Here is a 21,804-nt window from a genome sequence, read left to right as displayed (position 1 = left end):
GGAAATGGCAACCCACTCCAGTACTCTTGCTTGGAAAAATCCATGGATGGAGTAGCCTGGATGCTACAGTCCAACTCGCAAAGAGTCGGACACGACTGAGCAACTTCACTGGTTGGTTATTAACATTAATACATTTTTATTTACTAAATTCTCTTCTTTATTCTAATTTCTAAAGTCTATTCTAATTTTAAAGTCTTTTTCTGTTTCAGAAGCCTATCTGGGACACCACATTACATGTAGGTTGCTCTGGGCTGTGACAATTCCTCAGACTTTCCTAAGGTTTTGATCGCCTTGATTCTTTCCAGGAATAACTGTCAAGTCCCTCAGCCGGGGTTTGTCTGATTGTCTCCTCATGACTTCTCTGTCCACTCAGTAGTTAAGACTTCCATTGCAGGGGGCACAGCTTCGATCCCCAGCTGGGGAACTAAGATCCTATGAGCCCCATGCCCCACCTCCAAAAAAAAAGAATGTAGTCTGTGTTTTGGGAGGAAGACCATAGAGGTGAAATGGCATTGCCAACAATCATATCAAGGGTACATTCCCTCAAGATGACGTATCACTGTTGGTGGTAACCTTGAAAACCAGGCTGATTGAGGTGAATTATCTGGAATTCTTTTGTGTGGGAAATTCATCTCTCTGATATTTTGTTGTTGTTCAGTCACTCAGTCGTGTCTGACTCTTTGCAACCCCATGAACTGCAGCATGCCAGGCTTCCCTGTCCTTCACTATCTCCCAGAGTTTGCTCAAATTCATGTCCATCGAATTGGTGATGCCATCCAACCATCTCATCCTCTGTCATTCCCTTCTCCTCCAGCCTTCAATCTTTCCCAGCATCAGAGTCCTTTCCAGTGAGTCAACTCTCTGCATCAGGTGGTCAAAGTATTGGAGCTTCAGCTTCACCATCAGTCCTGTCAATGAACATTCAGGGTTGATTTCCTTTAGGACTGACTGGTTTGATCTCCCTGCTGTCCAAGGAACTCTCAAGAGTCTTCTCCAGCAGCACAGTTCAAAAGTACCAGTTCTTCAGCACTCAGCCCTCTTTATGGTCTAACTCTCACATCCATACATGCCTACTGGAAAAACCATAGCTTTGACTAGACAGACCTTTGTTCCAAAGTGATATCTCTGCTTTTTAATACGCTATCTAGGTTTGTCATAGCTTTTCTTCCAAGGAGCAAGCATCTTTTAATTTCATGGATGCAGTCACCATCCGCAGTGATTTTGGAGGTCAAGAAAATAAAGTCGTCACTGTTTCCCTTTTTCCCCATTTATTTGCCAAGAAGTGATGGGACCAGATGCCATGATCTTCGTTTTCTGACTGTTGAGTTTTAAGCCAGCTTTTTCACTCTCCTCTTTCACCTTCATCAAGAGGCTCTTTAGTTCCTCTTTGCTTTCTGCCATAAGGGTGGTGTCAACTGCATATCTGAGGTTATTGATATTTCTCCCAGAAATCTTGATTCCAGCTTGAGCTTCAACCAGCCTGGCATTTCGCATGATGCACTCTGCATATAAGTTAAATAAGCAGGGTGACAATATACATTCTTGACATACTCTTTCCCCAATTTTGAACCAGTCCATTGTTCCATGTCCCATTCTAACTGTTGCTTCTTGACCTGCGTTCAGCTTTCTCAGGAGGCAGGTAAGGGGGTCTGGTATTCCCATCTCTTAAAGATTTTTCCAGTTTGTTATGATCTACAGTCAAAGGCTTTGGCGTAGTCAATGAAGCATAAGTAGATGTTTTTCTGGAATTCTCTTGCTTTTTCTATGATCCAACGGATGTTGGCATTTGATCTCTGGTTCCTCTACCTTTTCTAAATCCAACTTGTACATCTGGAAGTTCTCGGTTTACATACTGTTGAAGGCCAGCTTGAAGGATTTTGAGCATGTGAGATGAGTGCAATTGTGCAGTAGTTTGAACATTCTTTGACACTGTCCTTCTTTGGGATTGGGATGAAAACTGACCTTTTTCAGTCCTGTGGCCACTGTTGAGTTTTCCAAATTTGCTGGCATACTAAGTACAGCACTTTAACAACATCATCTTTTAGGATTTGAAATAGCTCAATTGGAATTCCATCACATCCACTAGCTTTGTTCGTAGTGATGCTTCCTAAGGCCCACTTGACTTCACATTCCAGGATGTCTAGCTCTAGGTGAGTGATCACACCGTCATGGTTGTCCGGGTCATTAAGAGCTTTTTTGTATAGTTCTTCTGTGTATTCCTGCCACTTCTTAATACCTTCTGCTTCTGTTAGGTCTATACTATTTCTGTCCTTTATTGTGCTCATCTTTGCATGAAATGTTCCCTTGTTATCTCTCATTTTCTTGAAGAGATCTCTAATCTTTCCCATTCTATTGTTTTCCTCTATCCAAAGTCCTAATCCTAGCTTCACCACAGCATACTATAACTGGCCCAAAGGGATTTGCCAGAGAGAGATAGAGCCCCCTCCCTGTGCCATGCCTGTGTGGGGAAATCTTCACAGAAAAGGCAGCTATCTCACAAAATGGGGTTCAGTCTCCCCAGTTTACAGACAAGGCTGAGAGGGGAGTGGAGCCCCGGGTCACATGCAGTTGAGTGGCAGCTGCAGGGTTTGAACCCACTGGCTTCTCACCTCTCTACCCACCCCGGCGCTGGGCTCGCTAAAGCTAACTGCTGAGGAGCAAGAAGAAACCCAGGCCACAGAAGGGGGCACTTATACCAGTCTTGATCCCTTTCCTCTACCCTGGAGCCCCACACACCAGCGAGAGACATGCCAGGCAAGCATGTCAGCGGCTGCCACTCTGGAAACCCTGAGTTAGAAAACGGAGAAGAGGGAAGATGAACCACAGGATGTCCGGGCTTGAAGGGTGCCTGCCACCTGGTGTTGCCCCTCCCTCACCGCCCTTTCTATACAAGGTCTGGCGAGTGCCCACCCACTGGGAGAAGCCTGGACGTTTCTTTCAGGGAGTCTTGGCTCACTCCGTGGACCACATCCTGAGGCTCGTCTCCATCACTCCCTGGCCTGCTAGCGGGACTGAATTGGGTATTGGTGAAACCGGGGGCTCCTACTCCTAAGGGAAAGTCTGGGAGTCCTGGACCCCACTCTTGACCTCCAAGCTCCCTCTGGTGCTCTCAGAACTGGGAAACACAGTTCAGGTTTCCAAGCAGGAGCAGTGGACTAGGCGGTATCCTGAGACGCTGATTCACCCCTTGGGAGACCCTCTCCTGATCTCTGGGCGTGCAGTTCCTCCTCTGTAAACCGCGGTAAGAGCTGACTCCGCCCCCACCCAGGCGGCCCAGTGCTCCGCCTGCAATCGGGATGCAGCTGGCCCCGTCGCCTGTGACCGCAGCGCCCCCTTCTGGCTGGGTGTCTCTTGGCCTCGGGGGTACGTTTCCTGCTCTCTTTCTCCCCCTGCAGATCATTCCTGGAAGGGCAACTCGGTTGAAAGCCACCCAGAAGAAGACCAGAATTAGGTTTCTAAAGGGGCACTCCGGGGTTTCCATAGAGGCTCTACCACCTGCTAATGGAGCCTCAATGTGCCACTGAACCCCTCAAAACTTAACCCAATGCTTTGTCATTTATAAAAGGCATATAAACAGGTGAGGAGGACATCTATGCCTCTCTGTGATAACATTTGCTCAGGAAATTATTTGCTCCAGCCTTGTCCACTCTGCATCCTCAATGCCCAATGTCCACCACCCATCCCTGCCCCGGCTGGACCCTCAGTCTCTCTCCTAAATCACTGCTTAGGCCTCCCAGTGGCCTCCAGGCTCCACTTTAATCCACCCTCCCAATGGCAGGCAGGGTTCTGTTTCTAAAAATACAGATCTCATGAGTCACTCTCCTGCTTGTCATAGTCAGTGGCCCTCTATCAGCCTTAGGATAAAGTCACACCCTTCACAGTATTCAAAACCTGTTCCCTCATACCTGTCAGAATGGCTATTAACAAAAAAGACAAGAGATAACAAGTGCTGGTGAAAGACAGGGAAGCCTGGTGTGCTGCAGTCCATGGAGTTGCAAAGAGTCAGACACGACTGAGTGACGGAACAACAATGAGTGCTGGTGAGGGTGTGAAGGAAAGGGAACTCCGGTGCGTAGAGTGGGAATGCAACTTGGTGCAGCCACTATGGCAAACAGTATGGAGGTATCTCAAAATATTAGAAATACTATATGATCCATCAGTTCCAGTCCTGGGTATATAGCCTACGGAAATTAAACCACTATCTTAAAAAGACATCTGCATGTTCATTGCAGAGTTACTTACAATAGCGATATGGAAACAACCTAAGTGTCCACTGATGGATGAATGGATAGAGAAAATGTGGTATATATATACAATGGAATATTATTCAGCCATAAAAAAGAATGAAATCTTGCCATTTATTACAATATGGATGGACCTTGAGGGCATTATGCTAAGCAAAATAAGTCAGACAAAGAAAGAAAAAAATTGTTATGACTCACTTTATATGCAGAATCTAAAAAAGCCAAATGATACAGAAAACAGATTGGTGATTGCCAGAGGCCAGGGGGTAAGGATGGGGAGGCATGAAATGGCGGAAGGGGGTCAAAAGCCACAAAGTTCCAGTTATAAGATCAATAAGTCCTGTGAATATAATGCACAGCATTGGTGATTACAGTTAACAATAATGTACTATTATGTATTTGAAAGTTGCTAAGAGGGGAGATCTTTAAGGTTCTCATCACAAGAAAAAAACTGCGAGGTAATCAGTGTTAACTAACATGTTGTGATGTCATTTTACAGTATATACACATATCAAATCATTGTTGCATACCTGAAACTATACATTTTATGTCAACTGTATCACCAAAAAAAAAAAAGCCTTTTAGACCTGCACCCTGTCTTGTCTCTGATCCAATCATGTACCATTTCTTTTTCCAACCCAGGCTCCTGCATACGATCCACTGGGACCTTCTGCACCCCCTCACCCTATGGCAATTCCTGCATCTGGGCCTTTGTGTGTATTCTTCTTGCTGCTGGAAAACCCTGCCCATATCTCTGTTTACTATTTGTCATTCAGGATACAGCTCAACTGTCTCCACCACTGAAAAGTCCTCCTTCCTTCCTTCCTACTCACTGCCCTGCCCAGAGAAGAATGGGTTCTTTCTTCCCCTTGTCCTTCAGGTGTCTGCTCAGGGTCCACCTCCTCCAGGAAGCCATCCCTGACCACTCCATACCCCCAAGTCCAGAGTTGGGATAGTGTGCCTTTGGTCTATCTGTTCCTGGGGACTGAGCTCTGTGAGGTCGGAGGCCGTGTCTGAGTACAAGGGTATCTCTGGCACCCAGCCAGGGCCCAGCATGGAGGAAGAAGTCAGCTGGGGTTTCGTGGACAGATGAATGAATGAATGAAAGATTAAGGAAGAATTCCTGAGTGCTACTCAGAGGACCCTTTGGCTTCATGGGAGGTAGAAAAGGTTTTGCTCTGAGACAGATCTTGGCTCCTTTGACCTCATCTAAGCTTCAGTGTCTCCACAGGCAAACGTGGGAAAATAGTAAACCATTACCCGAGTGGTTATAAGGATTGACTGGGATCACACTGCTATTGATGCTACTAGCCTCAACCACGAGAGTCTAATGTTGAAGTTCATGGGCCCTTTAGGTGTTGGCCTCACAACAGCGTTTCTAGGAGGAAGTATCCAGGACTTCCAGGAGGAAGCATCCAGGAAGTATCCAAGGTCTCCAATGCCTGCTCCCCATCCCCAGCCCTAACTCTTCTAGCTGAGCCCCAGGCAGGCTTTTCCAGTGGCTGGGCTTTAGCCTCCCTCAGCCTCTTAGATTCTGCAATCCTCCTGCCATCCCTGCTCCCCTGTGACATCCATCAGCGCCTGGCCAGCTGTCATCCAGAGCGGCCACTTCCTCCACCAACCAGCCCCCCATCCATCACTGCAGCCCGGGGGACTTCAGTCCAGCTGCAGCCATCAGTCCCTGCACCCCTCCATGGGCTGGGGTTCCTGGCAGCGTCTCTGCTTAATCCCAGCTCTGGGGATCGACAGCAGCTGGGTGGGGGTAGCTCTGGGAGGCAGGTCCGGGGGGGCCAAGGAGACCCTCCATTCCAGCTGTTGGAAGGCGACCCCTCCCCCACTGACCTGCTGACTGAGCCCTTTAGCAGGCTACCCATTCAAAAGGGATTAGGAGCCCCATTTTCACAGCAGCTGACCTGTACTGAGCACTTCCTGTGTGTCACTTGTTAAGTCACCAAGTGTGTCCAAGTCTTTGCGATCCCATGGACTGCAGCATGCTAGGCCCCCCTGTCCCTCACCATCTCTCGGAGTTTGCCCTAGTTCATGTCCATTGAATCAACGATGCCATCCAACCATCTCATCCTCTGTCACCCTCTTCTCCTGTGCCAAAGAGGCATTCTTTGCCTCTGCTAATTTAATCTTCAAAACAAAATAGAAACAACCCATGAGGATGGGTCTGTTATCATCCCACTTGATGAGTGGGGCGACTGAGGTTCAGAGCTGTGACTTGCCCATGGTCATATGACAGGCAAGTGCCATATGTGGGGCTCAGACTGAACGATTCTGGAGTCCAGGCTCCTTCTACCTTACATGGGTGCCCACGTGGAAGCTCATGGAAGATAGAGGGAAGTAAGGACGGGATGAGGTGCAGGGGAAAGAGAGATTCCAGCTCAGAGAGGCATTACTTGGAAGCTTGGAGAGATGAGCAAGATGTGGGTGGGCAGAGGGCTGATGGAGATGTGTGCTGGGCAGGGGGAGCAAAGGCTGGAGGTGGGAGCCTGAATCACTATCACCACAAAAGGAGAGTCAGAGAGACACCCAGACACACACAGAGGGAGGCCTATATGTGATGTGGCTGTGTGTGAATGACTGCCTTTGTTAGTGATTGTGACTGTGTGTGTGTATGTATGTGTAAAATTATGAAAGGTTTTGAACTGGGCAAAAAGATGGCCACGTGTCTTACCTAGTGCACCCTCCTGGGTCATCCTGGCCTTGCAGAGTCTTCAAGGTATTTCCCACGAGGTAGAAAACCGATTGTGATGCAAATGAGTCTCCTCCATAGAAATGCAAATGACCTACATCCGGTAGAGACACAATTGATGTCTGCCCTTTGTACACTGACCAGTTTTGCACCTGTCTGCAAATTCATTTAGGCACTCCGCATTGTCTGCCTGTGTCTGGGCTTTTTTAATCCTCCTTTGAATTGGCTGTAACATCTTACTAGCTCCCTCATAAACTCGTGAGTCACAATCTTTCACATATGTTCAAAGATTTTATATGTGTAAGAGAGTTCTGAGTGCCCCTGCTTTTTTAACATATAATTCTATTTATTTATTTGGGGCTGTGTTGGATCTTCGTTGCTGCACTAGGGCTTTTCTCTAGTTGTGGTCAGTGGGGACCACTCCTAGTTGCGATGCACGAGCTCTCATTGCGGTGACTTCTCTTGTGCCACATGGACTCTAGGGTACACAGGCTTCAGTAGTTGTGGCACCTGGGCTTAGCAGTTGTGGCTCCCGGGTGTGGACCAGCCAGTTCCAGAGATTTCTCTTTTGTGACCTTAGTATAGGGCTCCACCCCAGGCTCCAGAGCTCAGGCTCAACAGTTGTGGCACACAAGCTCAGATGCTCCGCCGCACATGGGATCCTCCTGGACCAGGGATCGGACAGCATTGGCCGGCGGGACTCTTTACCACTGAGCCACCAGGGAAGCCCCCTGACTTTCCCTTCTTAAAGAGATGACCTTTTTAGCAGGGCCCATGTGCCTGCCCACTCAGGGGCTACAAAACCTGCACAATCCCTGCCCCTTGCCCTGGTGCCCCTCAGGCTCTGACCTGAGCAGCTGACCACAGACAACGGTCCCCTGTCATGGTTCTTTGTGACATTAGTTACTGCATGCCCAGCTCTGGACTGAGCACTTTAAACATTTGAGCTCAATTCTTCTTCCCAACACTGCTGTGAGGTGGGTGGTCTCATCATCCCCATTTGACAGATGGGGAAACTGGAACAGAGAGTAGAAAAAGTCAGCTAGAGAGGAAGTGGCAAGGCCAGGATTTGAACCTCAGCTGTCTGACTCTCAGCTTCCCTCGTGGCTCAGATGGTAAAGAATGTGCCCACAGCGTGGGAGACTCAGGTTCCATCCCTGGGTTGGGAAGATCCCCTGGAGGAGGAAATGGCAAGCCACTTCAGTATTCCCACCTGGGAAATCCCATGGACGAAGGAGCCTGGCAGGCTACAGTCCATGGGGGAGGTCACAAAGAGTCAGACACGACTGAGTGACTTTCACTCACTGTCTGACTCTCACACCCATGGGTTTCATAGCTGCTCCAGCTCAGAAAAGGTAGGAACCAGGGCTCCCAATGGTTGAGCCCCAGCCCCTTCACAGCACGGTAGGGATGGCTAGTCCTCAGCGGGGAGCACCTACTGTGTGCCAGGCACTTCCCATCCACACTCCCACAGTGTCCTCATCACAGTAAGGCAGGTCCCGCCTCATCCCCTTTGGACAGAAGAGTCTGAGGCTCAGAGAGGTTAAGCAGCTTGCCCAAGGTCACAGAGCAGAGCTGGGGTTTGAATCCAGGGCAGTCTGTCTCCCAGGTCTGGGCCAGGTTCAGGCTGCCTTCCCCTGGCCTGCAGGGCGGGTGGAGCGGGGTGGGGGTGGGGGGGTGTCACTTACCCCAGCTGGGGTTCAGAGGAGGCTGCAGTCAGCAGTGGTGGACATCGGTCCCCTTCCCTACCTGCTTCCTGCCTGGGAGATGAGGACAGTCCCTTTAGAAGGAGCTGCAGTTGGGAGTGCTAGGTGTGCCAGACCCACTCTGCTCCCTTCTCCAAGAACTGCCTGCAACCTCCCAATCAGCTAAAATTGGACAACCCTGCTGTCTGCATGTCCCTGCATACCTCAGCCTCAGTTCCCCCACCTTGACTCCTGCTCCCTCCACCACCAGCTCACTTGTTAACCACAAGATACAAGGTTAGAAAGAGCCCCATCTGCACTTCCTGCCTCAGCAAGTGGCACCTCCACCCACACATGAGCACAGCTGCTACGCATGCCCATTGCACCATCAATTCCTGGGTAACATGTATCACAGTTATGACTAAAATTCCCACGAGGTCCTCTCAATTTTGCTGTGAACCTAAAACTGCTCTAAAATGTTAAAAATCTTAAGTTTTTTTTAAAAAAACCAATCTGGTTAGAGTATGTAAGAATCTGCCCCCAAAATACAAATTCACGTATGCACAAAGCTTTTTGTTGTTGTTGCAGCACTAATAGCACCAGCAAAGACTGGACACAGTACAAATATCCACCAAGGGGAAACTGGTTGAATAAACTGGACGTCCACATAGGACAGTGCACAACGGTTGTGAAAAGAAATGAAGATGCTCTCCTAATATTGCCAGGGAGGGATCTCCAGGATACAGGTTTACGAGAAAAAAACAAAAACAAAATCTAAGGAGCAGAAGTGTGTGTGCATGATATATATTCTAGCTTCTGAATATGTGGGAGATGTGTATACATTTGCTTATATTTTCAGAAAGAGAGAATGGAGGGGACTTCTCTGGTGGTGCAGTGGCTAAGACTCTGCACTCCCAATGCATGGGGCTTGGGTTCGATCCCTGGTCTGGGAACTAGATCCCACATGCCACAACTAAGACCCAGCATGACCAAATAAATAAATATTAAATATATATACATACATAAACAGGTGGCCCAGATGGTAAAGAATCTGCCTGCAATGCAGGAAACCCGGGTTCGATCCCTGGGTCAGGAAGATCCCCTGGAGAAGGGAATGGCAACCCGCTCCAGTATTCTTGCCTGGAGAATTCCATGGACAGATGAGCCTGGTGGGCTACAGTTCATGGGGGTCGCAAAGAGTCGGAGTTGACACAGGGATTAACATTTCAACTTCTTCATATATTTATATATTACTGCTCCTTTCTGGGACAAAATTGTTGAAAAAACAAAAGAAGAAGAAGAAGGAAGAAAGAAGCAATGGAAAGATAAATCAGAAGCTAACAAACCTGTTACCTATGGGGAGAGAGGTAATTAGTGAAAGGAACAGATGCGGAAGCTAGATTTCTCTGAGTGTATCTGGTTTCAGTTTTTATTTTGTAAATGCAAACAGTTTATAAAATTACAAAGCAAAGGCAGACAAAAAAAAACACCTTAAAATAAAAATGCCCAGCAGAAATGAATAAATCTGACTGAATGTCAACTTGCAACCACACTGAGAAGGATCATTGGAAGGGACTTTAAGACAGCAGTTTGATTATATATCCCGAAAGGGCTTTATCCGAAGGACCACAGAATCACAAAGAAACAGAAACACAATGAAATCCTCAACAGCACTCGGTCATCTTATAGGTAGTGATTATACTGGTATTATTAGGTTGAAACTGTCAGCTTTATAATATAGGATAAAGATGATAAGAAATGTGTGCTAATGTTATTAGGAACCAATATTTTCTGTGTAAAAAATTTAAAAAGGGAGAGATACACAAAATCAAATAAGTTAAATGAAAACCTTGTAATCTTAAATGTGAATGAAAACGATCAGTATCTCTAGTTTCACACCTTGATGCAATGATAACCCAATGGGAATAACACCTTAATGTCTACATTGTGATCCCTCACGCCCATTTATGTCACCAAAAGGAACAAGGGCCCTCTGACAAATGGCTGATTCCAAGTAGAAAGGGTATAAGATAGATCTGGGACATGTCTCCCAGAAATAAGGAAACTCTCAAAGACTATGGAGGTCATGTCAGAAATAGAAGCGATGATGTAACAAATTCAATAAGCATCATGAGCTTGAACAGCTCAGTACCTCTCTGAGCCTCAGTTTCCCCATGTGGGCAATGGGAACGGCCATTTCCACCTGGCTGGGTGTTGTGAGGAATTAAAACACACCAAGAGCTTCCCTGGTGGTTCAGTGGTAAATAATCTGCCTGCAGTGCGGGAGACCTGGGTTTGATCCCTGGGTCAGAAAGATTCCCCTGGATAAGGAAATGGCAACCCACTCCAGTATTCTTGCCTAGGAAATCCCATGGACAGAGGAGCCTGGCAGGCTACAGTCCATGGGGTCACAGTCAGACATGGCTTCACAACTAAACAACAAAAGGACTCTGAAAAAATGGTCCACGGTAAAATAGATATATATTTATTTTCTTTTTTTAAAAGGAAATGGCCCAAGGCTTGGCAGAATCACAAATAGCACCCCAAGCACTTCCCCCCTCATTAGTTCTGCTTTGCCTATAACCAGGGTGCTCAGAGGCTGACCCTAGTGGGGCTCAAGGACCAGTTGGGAGGTGCCTGGCCTCATACCCTCATCAGCTGCAGACAGTGCTCCCAACATGCTCAGCCTCCCTATCAGTCAGTCCTCACATCCTCCTGTCTCTCCTGTGGCCACCTGGGCTCTCTTCCTCAAGACCACCACTTAAGAGCAGCTCACCATTAAATTTCTCCAACACCCAGGTAGAAATGGGCATTCCATTGCCCAGATGGGGAAACTGAGGCTCAGAGAGGTACTGAGCTGTCCAAGCTCATGGCACTGGGAAGCAGCTGATTCTGGCATTCTTGTCCCACCCTCTCTCTTTCCACTGTTGGCTCCTTCTCTTTGGAAGGCTGAGCATGGGGTGCGGGTGGTCCATGCTGAGGAGTGAGTCACCCTCATTTTGGTGTGTTTCATCTCCCCAGCTGCAGCTGGGAGCTGGGAGGAGGGGGTCTGTGCACATGAGCCCGGGGCAGGAAGGCTGCTTCCCCCTAGAGAGGAAGGAGTCTGCCATCCAAAGCACTCCGGGGACTTCCCTGGTGGTCCAGTGGTTCAGACTTTGCCTTCCAGTTCAGGGAGTGCAGGTTTGATCCCTGGTTGGGGAGCTAAAATGCCACATGCCTCAGAGTGTGGCCAAAAATGTTAAAGATAAACAAAGCACCCTGGATACCTCCTGCCCTCTGTGGTCACTGTGCCAGACCAAGTTGACCTCCAGAACACTCCTGGAGTCTGTCCCCTCTTCATCTAAGCCATGACCCTGGCCCAGAACATCACCAGCTCTTACCTGGACTGTGGGAACCTCCAAGCACCCCAGCCCTGCTTCTCCTCTCACCTCCTCCAATCCACTGCAAGAGAGAAAGGGCAGGTTCCATATATGCTTTGAAGGTGGGATGGACACCATTTGTGACAAATGAATATATTTAGTTGCTGTCAGGACTTCCCAGGTGGCACTAGTGGTAAAGAACCCGCTTGCCAATGCAGAAGACATAAGAGATGCAGGTTCAATCCCTGGGTCAGGAAGATCCCCTCAAGGAGGGTATGGCAACCCACTCCAGTATTCTTGCCTAGAGAATCCCATGGACAGAGGAGCCTGGCGGGCTACAGTCTATAGGGTCACAAAGAATCAGACACGACTGAAGTGACTTAGCACAGTTGCTGCCAACATCAACAAGCCTCCCTTTTCTACCCAGGCCTGATTTTATTTCATTTCAGATAACCTGTAAGGTGGAAATACAGGCTCTGCACAAGGCCTGGAGGCTGGGCCAAGCCACCACCATCTCCTGCCCCCTCCACCCCCTACCCCCAGCCCTCGAATTTCTGCTGGAGGCCATTTAAGAGGCAGCAAATCAATGCTTAAGAGGAAGGATCTCACACTTTCTGCAACAACTAAAAGGCAAGGAAATACAAAAGAGAGAATTGTTATTGCTTACAAGGGATCTAAGAGAAACACCAGCCAAATGTAATGTACAGATTTTGCCTCTTGATTTGAACCAACCAGCCCTTAAACACATTTAGGAAGCAACAGGGGGCGGCAGGTGGAGATGGGATTTGAGAGGATATTACAGAATTGTGAACTTCTTATAGGTGTGAAAGTGGCAGTTATATGAAAATGTGGTTATTTGAGACAGTTCCTATCACAGAGGTACATTCTAAGGAACTTATGAATGAAATGATAATATGATTCATGATAAAAGAACCCAGCAGGGGGCAGGTTGGGAAGTGAGTTGGGGAGGGCGGATAGGGCTGAAACAAGATGAGTTACAGAAAGTTGCACTTTTCTCAAATGATATGGAAGTTCCTTTAAAAAACTAAAAATCAGTATCAGTATCAGCTCAGTCGTTCAGTCATGACTGACTCTGCAACCCCATGGACTGCAGCACACCAGGCCTCCCTGTCCCTCACCAACTCCTGGAGTTTACCCAAACTCATGCCCATTGAGTCGGTGATGCCATCCAACCATCTGATTCTCCAATAGAGCTAACTTATGATCCTGCAATCCCACTCCTGGGCATACATACAGAGAAATAATATGATGACAGGGGCTTCCCAAGTGTAATTCAAAAAGGTACAGGCACCCCAATGTTCACTGCAGACAACAGCCAAGACATGGAAGCAACCTAAGTGTCCACTGACAGATGAATGGATAAAGATGTGGTACATATATATGATGGAATACTATTCGGCCATAAAAAAAATGAAATATACCATCTGCAGCAACATGGATGAACATAGAGATTATTATACTAAGTCAAAGAAAAATATCGTATGATGTTGCTTATATGTGGAACCTAAAAAAATCTGATACTGCTGCTAAGTCACTTCAGTCGTGTCCGACTCTGTGCGACCCCACAGACGGCAGCCCACCAGGCTCCCCCGTCCCTGGGATTCTCCAGGCAAGAACACTGGAGTGGGTTGCCATTTCCTTCTACAATGCATGAAAGGGAAAAGTGAAAGTGAAGTCGCTCAGTCCTGTCCGACCCTCAGCGAACCCATGGACTGCAGCCTACCAGGCTCCTCTGTCCATAGGATTTTCCAGGCAAGAGTACTGGAGTGGGGTGCCATTTCCTTCTTCGAAATCTGATACAGATGAACTTACATACAGAAACAGAAATAGACCCATACACATAGAAAACAAACTTACTATTACCAAAGGCGAAAAAGAGAGATAAATTAAAAGTTTGGTATTAACATATACAGGCTTCCCTGGTGGCTCAGATGGTAAAGAATCTGCCTGTGATGCAGGAGACCCTGGTTTGATCCTTGGGATGGGAAGATCCCTCGGAGAAGGAAATGGCAACCCGATCCAGTATTCTTGCCTGGAGAATTCCATGGACAGAGGAGCCTAGCAGTTACAGTCCATGGGGTCACAAAGAGTCGGACACGACTGAGGGACTAACACATTCACTTTCATGAACATATGTACACTAATAGATAGGGTGGCATTAGTGGTAAGGAACCTTCCTGCCAATGCAGGAGATATAAGAGATGTGGGTTTGATCCCTGGGTCGGGAAGAGCCCCTGCAGGAGGGCACAGCAACCCACTCCAGTATTCTTGCCTGGAGAATCCCATGGACAGAGGAGCCTGGGGTGCTACAGTCAACAGGGTCGCAAAGAGTGGGACACAACTGAATTGACTTAGCTCCCACGCATGCAGATAAACAAGGACCTAATGTATAGCACAGGGAACTATACTCAGTATTTTATAATAATCTATATGGGAAAAGAATCTTTAAAAAATAGATATATACGTATGTATAACTAAATCACTTTGCTGTACACCTGAAACTAACATAACATTATAAATCAACTACACTTCAATTAGTCATTTAAAAAAAAAGATATTCTTCACATTATCGCAGGGTGTCTGGAACTAGACCAGCCTGTGGTTTAACTGGTGCTGATAAAAACTCGGGGTGCCACTCCTGAGCTAGGGGACACTTGATGGTTATACTATTGTCTTCTTTACTCTTGCCTGTATCAGAGGCAGATGTGAAAGTACTGGAGCTAGACTGTGGGGTTCAAACTTTGCTCAGACACTTCTTTCTGTGTGAGCTTGGCCGGTCACAGTCCCACTGTGTGCCTCAGTTCCTCCATCTGTCAAGGGTGGGGGTGTAATAATTCTTCCTGATAGAATTGTGGTGAGAGTCAGAGGAGTTAACCAGCATATCACCAGCACTAAAGAAAGGCTAGCTCTGGGGACTTCCCTGGTGGTCCAGCAGCTAAGACTCCATGCTCCCAATGCAGGGGGCCTGGGTTTGATCCCTGGCTATGTAACTAGATCCCACATGCCGCAACCAAGAGTTCAAACGCCTAAATTACAGATACCAAGTGCTGCAACAAAGATGGAAGATCCCACATGCCGCAACTATGACCCGGTGCAGCAAAGTAATAAATAAATAAACATTTAAAAAAAGAAAGAAAGAAGTGTTAGCTCTGACTGTTGCTATCAGATAAAACTTGAGTGGTCTCATTTTTTTTTTTTTTTTCACATTTCATTTGTCTGAGCAGACCTGGCCCCCCACCTGGGCAGACACAGGACACCTATGTTTGTTATTGTTGTTTTCTTTTTTTAACTAGATATACTGAGTTGTAATTCACATACCACTGTGATTTCCCATTAAAGAGTACAATTCAGTGGTTTTGTGTCTTCATGGAGTTATGCATCCATCACCACAATCAGTTTCAGACTGTTGCCCCCAAAGAAGACACAGCTTCAAGGAGGGGCAGCAGTGACTCTGAGCCCTCCATGACTTCCTCTCCGGCAGAACGGGTTGGCTGTGGGGGCCCCCACCTCCCCAGAGCCCCTTTGGGGTGGGCGCAGTCAGCTGCCGGGTCCTGAGGTATTCTTTAGGGACAGCAGAGATCAGCCGGCTGGCCTGGTCGCCTACCCACTGCACTTACCGCAATCGTGTAAAGTGTATCTTCAGAGAAAGGTGACCACAGACCTTTGTGCGGCTTTCTCTAGATCAATGATAACCTGCCACAATTTAATTTCCTCTTTTTTTTTTTTTTCTCAAGAGGGAGAGAGAACCACTAGTCAGATATGCTGGGTTTTAAAGCCGTGACAGAGTCCATAAGGGACATTTCGTGACCAGCCCCTGGCAGAGGCGGGCAGCCAAGGGCTCAGAATGACTCTGGGGTGTCTGCTTCAGCAACTGGGAAACTGGCGGCAACACTTACCCGCATGGCGGCGGTGAAGCGAGGCAGGCAGGAAAGGGGCAGAGGAATCTGGATCTCCCGGGATCCTGAAACTCTCGCGAGACTTGAGTAGGCTCTGCCCAACCTTCAGGATGAGACTAGGGCTTCCCTAGTGGCTCGGATGATAAAGAATCTGCCCTCCATGCAGGAGACCTGGGTTCGATCCCTGGGTCGAGAAGATCTCCTGGAGAAAGGAACAGCAACCCACTCCAGTATTCTGGCCTGGAGAATCTGCATGGACAGAGGAGCCTGGTGGGCTACAGTCCACCGGGGTCACAAAGAGTGGGATATGACTGAGCGACTAACACTTTCACTTTCAGGATGAGACTGCTGCTGCTAAGTCGCTTCAGTCGTGTCTGACTCTGTGCGACCCCATAGACGGCAGCCACCAGGCTCCGCCGTCCCTGGGATTCTCCAGGCAAGAACACTGGAGTGGGTTGCCATTTCCCTCTCCAGTGCATGAAAGGGAAAAGTGAAAGCGAAGGATGAGACTGAGCTGAATTCAAATCTTGGCTCCTGCCTTCGGGCCACATGGCCTTGAGCGAGTCACATTGTGTCTGGGTCTCCTGGTCTGTAGAACGGGACCCATAAAACCTGAACGGTCCCCTTGTGAGGAGCCGAGGAGCCAGGTCACGGTGCGCCCAGCAGGGGGCCAGGGCCCTGGGTTAGGAAGTCCGAGCACTGATGGCCTTGACAATGATGGGTGTTATTTCCCCTCCCTGACTGCACATCTTGGGGAAATTCCAGCCCAGAGAGTACCTGTTACGGGGGTGAAGGAGGCAGAGAGGCTAGAAAGGGCTAAAATAGGGAACTCCGGGGGAGGAGGTTTCCAGCTGAGCGAGAAGGGAGATTCTGGTAGGTCTGGGGAACGAAGCCCATCGCTTGGTCTCACCCCCGCCAGGGCTCCCCAGATGACATGCTCACCAGGGCCGTCCACCCCTGGTCCACCCCTTGGGTCCCTCCTTCACAACATCTTCCCCTCCCCGCCTCCCTGGTCTCCACCGCCCCACCTCAAGCCTTTGCCTTGACTGTTCCCCCGCCTACAATGGTTTTCCTTGACGGGCTTCTCTGCATCCTCAGAGCGTGTGCTGCCCTGATGTCCTCTCTCACACAAACCCCAGCCCACCCTCCCATTAGTCTCCATCACATCACTCACTAGAGCATTTATCTGGCTCTGAAATTATATTTCATAACATATTTATCATTGTGTCTTCGTGTTTCCCTCCTTCCCCTCTAGACTGTCAGCCCCCTGCGGGCAGGCATCTTGTCTCGTTCATGCTCTGTCCCCAGGACTTGGCATGTGCATCCTGAGTGGTCTAATGCAGGGGTCCCTAACCTCTGGGATCCAGTGCCTGATGATCCGAGGTGGAGCTGATGTAATAATAAAAGAAATAAAGTGCACAATAAATGTCATGCTCTCGAATCATCAAGAAAACACACACACACACACACACCCCACTAAGGAAAAATTGTCTTCCACAAATCTGGTCCCTGGTGCTAAATAGGCTGGGACCACTGGTCTAATGAACATTCCCAGGGTGGGGTTTGGCTGAACCTGGGTGGGGGCTTCCTGGGAGGAGACCACTGGGAGACTTTGATCCCCAAGGAAGTGGATGAGCCTCTGGCTCTCAGAAGGAGGGCAGGCAAGGCCTAGAGATGGTCACTCAGCAACTCCAGGGCAGGGCAGGGCCCAAAGGATGTAGAAGACTTGTCTGCTGGAATGTGTCATCCCTGGAGACAGGATTAGCATCCCTTGTGTCCCCAGGCCCATGTCTCTGGCCAGGGATTCTTGGCTGGTTGGTGGCCAGGGCCCCAGAGGCTCATCAGACCCTCCTCCTGAGAACAGGCTGCTCCCAGCTGGCCAGGTCCTGCTTAGGGCAGGATTACCACACCTCCCTCCGAATCCCCACTTTGCTCTCTCTGCAGACTGCCCCCATGGCTGGGCCTGTAGACTAGCTCTTTGCTAAAAATCCTCCACACCTGTCCACATCTATCTATCCTCGCCTTAGTCCAAGTCCTTCAAGAACTGCAGGGGCCTCCTCCCTGCCCTCCTGGCCCCTCTGATTTGTTTTTCATGCAGCAGACACAGCTAGCTCTTTCCAATTTAATTCGGGTTCCATCTTCCCAGGGATGATGAAACCCCTTTGCGTCCTCACCCTGCTCTGTGGATAAAGTTCAGCCACCCTCCATGTGACCTGACTTTCCCACCCCAACCTCTCAGCCCACGGCATCTCTCACATACGGTATACCCTCTGAGTGTTTCTTGACCACTGGGCCTTTGCACATGTGGTCCCCTCTGCCTGGAAAGATCTTTCTGCCTCTCTCTGTCAGATTAATTATTCTTGCTCAGCTTTCAAGAATCAAGCCTCAAACATCATGTCTTCCAGGAAACCTCAGGTCCCTGTCAAGGTTGCATCTCCCTCTACACACTCTCACTAGCTCTCTATTTGCCTCCAGGGACTGTTCGGAGTGACTGTATAATTATCTGTTTCATGTCTGCCTCCCCTTAAACTGAGCAGCACTAGGGGCGGGAACCTTCTCTTACCTGCCCCTCCTAGCACCACACATGGAGCATCAAAGTCTGGATGGAGCAGAGACATGCTCGTGCATTCAGGCACTTGTTCTCAACAACCACTTGCTGGGAATCAACTGTCGCTGGGCTACCAAGTTGGCACAGATCTGATCCTAGACCTCAGAGGGCTTAACCTGTTGGGGACCACACACTACGGTGAGACCCGGGCTGGGCAGTGGCCACAGAGCAGGACCTCAGAAGAGCTTCTCAGGATTTGAACAGTGAGTTGAAGTCTGAAGAGAGGTGGGAGGAAACCCAAGTAGTAGGAACAGCCTGTGCAAAGGCCCTGAGACAGGGAGGGTCAGGGAACCATGGTGGCTGAGCATGGCTGCAGTGCAGAAAGGGAGGCGGGGCAGAGGATACAAGGGCAGATGGAGGTGCCCAGGACCCAGAGTTGCCTTCCTGCCTCACTCCCCTCCAGTCTTCCCGCCAGGACAGTTCAAGACCTGCCAGAGACCTGCTCACAGGCCAGAGCAGCAAGGTCAGGGCTTGGCAAGAGCCCAGAGCAGTGTGGGAGGATTTTCTTCAGAGCATTGGGAACCAGGGAGCCCCAGGATGCATCAGCTCTGCTCAGAAACAATCTTGTTTTCTTACTCCTGCCTCCCTTTCAATCAGATCTCACCAAGTCCATGCTACAGATGGAGAAACAGGCTCAGAGGTGGCCAACCACAAGCCAAGGAGAGAAGCCTCAGAAGAAACCAACCCTGCCAGCACCTTGATCTTGGACTTCTAGCCTCCAGAACTGTGAGAAAATAAATTTAAGCCACCCCACCTGTGGTATTTTGTTACTGCAGCCTGAGCTAACTGATACACTATGAAAAGATCATTAACATTTCATTAATAATTTTTGCATTGATTCCATATAATGGGTTTGGATATAGTGGGTTAAAAAAATGTATTATTAAAATTAATCTCACCTGTTTATTTTTACTTTTTAAATGGGTATCTTGGAAAATTTTAAATTTCACACGCAGCTCTCATTAGTGCCTGACACAGTGCCTTTCCGGCATGTAGTAGGTGCTCCATAAATATGTATCTGTTGAATAGGTGGTCCAGTGGTTAAGACTCTGTGCTTCCAACGCAGGCAGTGTGGGTTCAATCCCTGATTGGTGCACTAAGATCCCACATGCTGTGGGTGTGACCAAAAGTAAATTTTAAAAATATGTATCTGTTGAAAAATTATTTAAATAGCTGTCTTTGGGAGGTGACTGGAAGACAAGAGGAAGAGTACTGTCTTTGCATTGTATTCCCTTTGAGTTTACAATGAACAATTTTCTCCTTTTAAAAGAGAGAGATCTAAAATGAAATACAAAAATAAATGAATAAAACACAATCAAACACTCCCTTTGTGACGAATTAATATATTAAGAGAAAAATCGTCACCTTATACACTTGAAAGACGCCTCTCAGGAACTTCGTGCTGGTCCAGAGGTTAGGACTCGGCTCTTTCACTGCAGTGGCCCCAGTTCAATCCTTGGTTGGAGAACCAAGACTCCATAAGCTGCGGAGGGCGGCCAAGCAAACAAACAAACAAAAAAAGATGCCTCTCACAGGTATGGACTCAGATGGCTTAGTGTGTCAGCTACGAAGTGCCAGAAAGCTGAGTCTCGGATGATGGGGGAGATTCCTCTCCACGCCCCAGGTTCAGGGAGGCCCCAGAGTCTCCTACACAAGCGCCAGGAGGGCAGGCCAGGCCCAGGGACAGACCCCCATTGTCAACAACCTAAGAGTCCCCACTCCCCCATCCCCTCCAATCCTCCTCCTGCTTCTGGGGTCTCTTCTGTCCGTCTGTACAGTGGGCACATTGGACTCACTGCATTTTTTTTTAACTTTTTACTATGGAAAATTTCAAACATATACAAAAACACAGAGAAAAGTAAAGGGAACCTCCACACACCACCCCCTCCCCGCAACAACCATCGGTTCCTTTTCTTTCACATCTAGCCCCTCCCCACCCTCATTATTTTAAAGCAATTCCTCAACAGAGTATCACTTCATCTGTAACTAGTTCAACATGTTTCTCTCAGAGACAGAGCCTCGTTTTCAAAACATAATCACAGAACCAGTATCACACCCAATAAAATGAACAATAACAGCTTAATATCATCCAGGATTCCCTTGGTATTCGCATTCCCCAAATATCAACGTAAAACAAGACAGTTAATATGTTCAGTCAGGATCCAAACAAGGTCTGCACGTTGAAATCAGCTTACATGTCCCTTAAATCCTTAAAAAAATGTTTTTAGTTTTATATTGTAGTATAGTTGAGGAACAATGTTGCATTGGTTTCGGATGTACAGTAAAGTGATTCAGTTGTACATATATATGTATCTATCCTTTTTGAAGTTATTTTTGTATTGAGGTTATTACAGAATATTGAGCAGAGTTCCTTGTGCTATACAGTAGGTCCTTAACCCTTAAAAATTTTTTTATTATTATTTTATTTTTTGGCTGCACCGCTGGGTCTTCATTGTGGCACGCAGATTCAATAGCTGCGGCATTTCAGCTTAGTTGGTGTGTGGGATTGTAGTTCCCCAATCAGGGATCAAACCCACGTCCCCTGCATTGGAAGGTGGATTCTTAACCACTGAGCCACCAGGGAAGTCCCTTAAACCCCTTTCACGTAGGCTTTAAATTACTCCAGTATATCCTTCTATTCCTCCCATCCACCCACTCTCTCCTTCTTGCCAATATTCACCATATTAGTTACCTATTTGCTGCAAAATGAATTTCCACAAAACAGCAGCTTAAAACAACAAATATTTACTATGCCATAGTTTTTGTTGGAATCTGAATGAGAATTCTTCCAGCTCAGCATTTCTCACTACAATCTAAGTGTCAGTGGGACTATGGTCTCATCTGCTGGCATGACTGGGGAAGGACCATCTCCCAAGCTTCCTCAATACATGCTGGCAGCACTCAGTTCCTTGTTACAGGGGCCCTCCAACGTGGGAGCTCACAACATGGCAACTTGTGTCAACAGAGCAAGCAAATGGGAGAGGGAATGATGGGTTTCACACTTGTGCATGCACCAGACCTGCCTGGAGGAACTGCTGAAAGACAACGCCCTAGGCTCCACCCCCAGAGTTCCTGACCCAGCAGGCTTGGGCGGGGAAGGACATGCATTTCTAACAAGCTCCAGGTGACACTGAGGAGCCACAGGTTGAGAATTACAGAATTATAGGCACCCCCCTCCCAAATTTTTTATTTCTTCATTGAACTTTATCTGCTGAGGGATCACTCTTAAGAATTCCAAGGTGAAAAAAAAAAAAAAAAAGAATTCCAAGGTGAAGACAATGGTTTCAACCCTG

The 21,804-nt window shown here is 48.0% G+C and overlaps 1 protein-coding gene across 6 annotated transcripts in view; it reads right to left on the bottom strand.

Annotated features, from left to right (window-relative positions):
- Positions 1 to 15,918, bottom strand: part of LITAF (lipopolysaccharide induced TNF factor) — a 108,691-nt gene extending 92,773 nt beyond the window's left edge. For 3 of the 6 annotated variants that reach the window (XM_081560389.1, XM_081560386.1, XM_081560385.1), the window contains exons 1-2: positions 8,631 to 8,936; positions 6,925 to 7,036 (exon numbers count right to left, since the gene is read on the bottom strand). The gene's annotated coding sequence lies outside the window, so the exon portion shown is untranslated. Of the gene's footprint in view, positions 1 to 6,924; positions 7,037 to 8,630; positions 8,937 to 12,007; positions 12,069 to 15,624 lie in introns of those variants that run through there. The other 3 variants (XM_081560387.1, XM_081560388.1, XM_081560390.1) reach the window with 3 other exon arrangements.
- Positions 15,919 to 21,804: the final 5,886 nt, after the last annotated feature.

The sequence above is a fragment of the Giraffa tippelskirchi genome, chromosome 13 (assembly GCF_054371585.1).
Source record: "Giraffa tippelskirchi isolate mGirTip1 chromosome 13, T2T-mGirTip1v1.2.pri, whole genome shotgun sequence".
Lineage (NCBI taxonomy): Eukaryota > Metazoa > Chordata > Mammalia > Artiodactyla > Giraffidae > Giraffa > Giraffa tippelskirchi.
The sequence above is the reverse complement of the archived record's forward strand: the minus strand, read 5'-3'. Positions and strand labels throughout refer to the sequence as shown.